At 47.7% G+C, this 5,607-nt stretch overlaps 1 long non-coding RNA gene across 1 annotated transcript; it reads left to right on the top strand.

Annotated features, from left to right (window-relative positions):
* The first annotated feature begins 2,361 nt into the window (after positions 1-2,361).
* LOC132809350 (uncharacterized) lies at positions 2,362-5,371 on the top strand. Its single transcript, XR_009642269.1, has 2 exons — positions 2,362-2,650; positions 4,632-5,371. It is a non-coding gene; the product is annotated as an uncharacterized LOC132809350 (long non-coding RNA).
* Positions 5,372-5,607: the final 236 nt, after the last annotated feature.

Below are 5,607 nucleotides of genomic sequence, written 5' to 3'. Positions count from 1 at the left end.
CCCCCCCCACCGCTGTCCCTCCCCCCCCATCGCTGTCCCTCCCCCCCCATCGCTGTCCCTCTCCCCCCCATCGCTGTCCCTCTCCCCCCATCGCTGTCTCCCTCCCCCCCCATCGCTGTCTCCCTCCCCCCATCGCTGTCTCTCCCCCCATCGCTGTCTCCCCCCCCATTGCTGTCTCCCCCCATTATCGTCTACTCTTCCACCACTTTCTGTACCCCATCGCCCCCTCCTCCATCCCCACTCCCACATCGCCTGGTTCCCTACCGTCGCCTCCCTCTCACCCTCTGCAGTACAGGAGTTGGGAGGTCATGTTGCGGCTGGGTAAGCCACTGTTGAAATATTGCGTGCAATTCTAGTCTTCCTATCGGAAGGGTGTTGTGAAACTTGAAAGGATTCAGAAAAGATTGACAAGGATGTTGGAGGGTTTGAGCTACAGGGAGAGGCTGAACAGGCTGGGGCTGTTTTCCCTGGAGCGTCGGAGGCTGAGGGGTGACCTTATAGAGGTTTATAAAATCATGAGGGGGCATGGATAGGGTAAATAGACAAAGTCTTTTCTCTGGGGTGGGGGGAGTCCAGAACTAGAGGGCGAGAAGGGGAAAGGGACCCAAGGGGCAACTTTTTCACACACACTGTGGTACGTGTATGGAATGAGCTGCCAGAGGAAGAGGTGGAGGCTGGTACAATGACAGCATTTAAGAGGCATCTGGATGGGTATACGAATAGGAAGGGTTTGGAGGGATATGGGCCGGGCTCTGGCAGGTGGGACTAGATTGGGTTGGGATATCTGGGTCAGCATGGACAAGTTGGGCCGAAGGGTCTGTTTCCATGCTGTACATCTCTATGACTCAATACTACCCAGCTCTCTCTCTCTCTCTCTGCACTGAAACAGTTTGAAGCTTCTGTCCGTCTGGAATGACAAGTTGTCTGTCTATTCATCTGCCCAAGCCGGAAGATCTCAAGTGACAGCTTCCCTTGATAGTTTGCGTCTGTAAAGGGGTTCCTCTCCTTGTTCTCCTGGCTCGTCCAGAACAAAGAAAGCTAAAAGGAACAGTGGCCAGGGAGGCTGCTACTAAACACCGCTCACACATAATGGGCACGCAGTTGCTGTGAGCAGGTCACCTTGCCCTTGTAAGGAAGTCAAGTCAAATCAGCTGGACATTGTTGACATTTTCCAAGTTAGTCATAACTTTAAGTCAAACTCCTTCCTCATAAAATAATAGCTTGACATAGAACATTACAAGCCCTTCGGCCCTTGATGTTGCGCTGCCCTGTCATACTAATCTGAAGCCCACCCCTCCCTCACTATTCCATGTATGTCCATATGTCTGTCCAATGACGACTTAAACTTGGTGAATCTACTACCGTTGCAGGCAAAGCATTCCATACCCTGACTACACTCTGAGTAAAGACATGATCATGTCCTACACACATCTCGATAACATGTGACAGAACCACAGGCTTGGTTCCTTGGCAGATTCTTTTAAAATCTGATTCCTAATCCTTTTGCGAGCAGGGAACAATTTCTTCCGATCTGCTCTGTCCAGCCCACTCAAGATTTTGTGAGTCTCCATCAGGTCTCCCTCTCAGCCGCCTTCTGTCCAAGGAGAACAGTCCCGATCTCTTTGATTTGTACTCGTCACTGAAGCACCTCACTCCTGGGGCCGTGCTAGCAAACCGTTTCTGCGCTTCTGAATTAGAATTAGAATCCCTACAGCGTGTAAGCAAGCCCTTCGGCCCAACCAGTCCACACTGACCCTCCGAAGAGTATCCCATCTAGACCCATTCCCCCCTACCAACTCATGCGCCTAACCTATACATCCCTGAATGGTGCGGACAACTTAACACAGCCTAACCTTTGCATGTTTGGATTGTGGGAGGAAACCAGCACAGACGCAGGTTGAACATGCAAACTTCACACTGTTGCCCGAGGCAGGAATCGAACCCGGTGTCCCTGGAGCTGTGAGGCAGCAGTGCTAACCACTGAGCCACCGTGCATTCTTTCAAATATATTCACATCTTTCCTATGGTACACAGCATTCCTGTTGAGGTTTAACCAGTGCCTAATCTAACTTCAAATCACCTCCTTGTACTCTACTCCCCAATTAGTAAAGCCAAGAACTTAGTGTATATTGTGATATTCTGAATATTTTAACCCCTTGACGCGGCTGCCTGATACTCGGTCGTCATTTCAGCTTCTTTCCATTTTGTCAGTGCACCTCAAAGACTATTCAAGTGAGTCCAGGATTCCCACCCTGTTTGCTTTAATACCCATTACTTTTTCCTGTTTCCTCTTGTTAAATACTATAATAACCTTGGTGTATGTGTAATCAAGACAGCTGCAGGATTAGCTTAAGGAGTGTCTGCATGTTTTACATAAGGAAACACTTAGTACAAATATTTTACCTTGTACCTGTAACACTCTACGTTGTAAGGAGTGACTAAGGTGAAGAAAGGAATGAATAGAATCATACCGAAACAAGAATTGACAGGATTGGGTTGTTTTTCGGATTGCCAACATTTTGAGTGTTTTGCCGCATGGAACGCTGCATTATTTACAATTTATCGCAAAAGACTCGGCTGAAAGGACTAAATTGGTGGACGACACAAAGATACATCAGCAAGGAAGATGTGAAGAGGGCAGAGCGATGAGGTGAGCGAGCAAAAATCTGACAAACACAGGCGATATTTTGGGAAAAGGTGGAACTGCTCCTTCTGGCACAGCGAAGGAAGAGGCTGCATTTGATCGGGATGGTGAGAAGTCGCAGAGCTCTGAGATGCAGAGGGATCCGGATATCCTTGTGCACAAATCATACAAGTTCAGTCCACAGGAACAGCAAGTGTGGGAGATTAGAAATGTTGTTTTTGCTGGTGGGGGGAGGGGTGGGGTGTTAATTCTTGTAGCATGTAGCTTACTTAAGACGTAGACTTTAATGAATATAGAAGGTCTTTTAAGGAAAATAGTTTTAAGCTAGGAATTAACTATAAAGTGTTGTAGTTGACCACAAAAAGGAGCAGCAGGGGCATTTCACAATAAAACTTATAGTATGATAAGAGAAACTGGATAAAAGAACAAGCTGTAAAAAAACAAGCAACAAAGAATGCAGACAAGGACAGCAGGATGGCCAGATAAGAAAAGGACTAACAAGTGAGGTAATCGGCTTATGACAGGATGGGAAAAGGAAGGCGTGATTCCACAACTTGTAAATTAAATAAGAATGCTAACAGGCTCTGTTTTCGTGCGCATTTCTGCTTGATTGCAGAGGCGTCCGGTCCTTGCAAGATTGTACTAAATTGTTTTTGTTTCCATGGCTTTGTCTCGGGCTGATTGATTTGTGAGTGAGTTCTGTTCCTTGCAGCAAGTAATCAGGCAAGCTCGTGAAGTGGGAAATGGCACGGGGCAGGGTGACACAAGGCACACAGACACACAAGATGGCCGCTGAGCCATCATTGGCCACTTGACACGCAAGATGGCTGCCAAACCACAATATGGAGGGAGAGAGACACACATACTGTCTGGAACCACCAGAATGCCAGCACAATGCACTCACAACCTAGCTGATTAGTTTAAGGTGGATGGGGGAGAGAATACACATGAGTAATGTATACTGCCCGCTGAAGTGTCTGGGTCCAGCCAACACCTTTGATAGAAAATATTTTAGAATTCATTTTATGACAGCCTTCATCGCTCAGTCCTTTTGAGTACAGGAGTCGGGACGTCATATTGGGGTTGCACAGGACATTGGCGAGGCCACGTCTGGAAAACTGCGTCCAATTCCCGTCGCTCCATTATCATTAAGCTGGAGAGAGTCCAGGAAAGACCTACCAGGATGTCACCGGATTTGAGAGCTTTGAGTTACAAAGGAAGTCTGGGACTTTTTTCATTGGAGCGTAGGAGGTGAGGGGAGTGATCTTCCTCGAGGTTTATGAAGTCATGAGGGCCATCGATAAGGTGTCTTTTTCCGAGGGTGAGGGCTTTCATGACGAGGGGTGTATTTTTAAGGTGAGAGGAGGAAAATTTGAAAAAAAGGGCACGAGGGGCACAAATTGTCTTACGCAGAGCGGCTTGTGTGTGGAATGAGCTTCCTGAGAAAGTGGTGCATGTGGGTACAGTGACAACATTTAAAAGAAATTTGAATACGTATGTGAAGAAGAAATGTTTGGAGGGTTGGCCAAACGCCAGCAGGTCGGACCAGTTGAGTTTGGGGATTACGGCAAGGTCCACTTCCATGTTTTTTGACTCTGATGAGCAGATGTCTTCGTTTGTGGGACGAAACAGGTATCTGTTTAAAACCTGGGTCACCCATTTGTAAGAGGTATTTAAAAATTCTTATTGAGGGTCATGAATCCTCAGAGCTTTGACATGGTGGGAGCTGGGCTCTGGAATATATTTAAGGTGGAGGTGGATAAACTCTTCAGGAACAAGGTGGGGCGAAAAGTGTGCGTGAACAGGCTTGAGAATTCAAGTGGTTGATTGTTTATGTTACAAGACAGCACCAATCACACGAGGGGGTTTTCAATACTCTTATTATCCCCAGTGGGGGATTACATTAGATGCGACCCAATAGCTGCTCGGTTGGAGTTAGTTTTCCTCTTTTTCTTGTCTCTGAACCTTATTCCCGTTCCACTCCCAGAATAAGGTGGTTGACATGACTGAATCTGAGTTCCCTCCGTTTGGCAACCTCACCGCAACCAAAACGCTGGTCAGAAAGCTTGTCGGTAGGCAGTTCCTCACCTGAGCCCAAAAGCACCCAGTACCAGGATGGCTCTCGAAACCACACAATCTACTGGCGCACCGCACGCTGCCCTCGAAGCGGCTGCGGGTGGGGGAGGGGGAAAGAGACAGTCACACACCTCCTTCTGGAATGTGCAGAGGAAGTCTGGAGAGGAACGCAATGGGGTTTGTCGAGGTTCGTCCCAAGCAGCGCCGGGACTCCGTGCTCTACGGCCTATTCCCCGGGATGCACACCAAGACGAACATCAACCGGGCCAGGAGGACCATCAACTCGGTGAAGGACGCTCTCTGGGCGGTCCGAGACCTGTTGATCTTCCAGCTGAAGGACTGAGTGTTGCAGAGTGGCACATTCCAAGGTCCAGGACTACGTGTTGAGGGACGCACTGAAGCTTGGGGCAGCTGCCGCCAAGGCGCGGTGGGGAAAGACCACCGTGTAACATCTGCCTGCCTAAGAACAGGGGCCCACGCAGTAAGTGGGCTCTGCTGATGCCTCAGCTAAAGATATGGATGGTAAACGTACTGGCCTGTATATATGAATGATTAATTCCGATCTCTGTATGTAAAGAAATGCAATGTATACGTATAGCATCAATTGTATAGATATCAAAAGAATTTTATGAATAATAATTTTAAGCAGTGCTTCAGGAAGTCATGATGTTCCTTTATTTTGATGCAGCAGTCCAAACTTTCAATTTCCATTCTACTTTTCCGTAAAATATAATATTTCCAGGTAACAATATCTAACATTAGGTGAGTTTGTTTTATAATCAGGATCAGAGAATGTCCCACAGTGTGGAAACAGGCCCTTCAGCCCAACAAGTCCACACCCACTCAGACGCGTTCCCCTACTTTATTACTCTGGCTAATGCATTTCA

The sequence above is a fragment of the Hemiscyllium ocellatum genome, unplaced genomic scaffold (assembly GCF_020745735.1).
Source record: "Hemiscyllium ocellatum isolate sHemOce1 unplaced genomic scaffold, sHemOce1.pat.X.cur. scaffold_1090_pat_ctg1, whole genome shotgun sequence".
NCBI classification, from domain to species: Eukaryota; Metazoa; Chordata; class Chondrichthyes; order Orectolobiformes; family Hemiscylliidae; genus Hemiscyllium; species Hemiscyllium ocellatum.
Note: the sequence above shows the minus strand (reverse complement) of the source record. Positions and strands in the feature narration are given on the sequence as shown.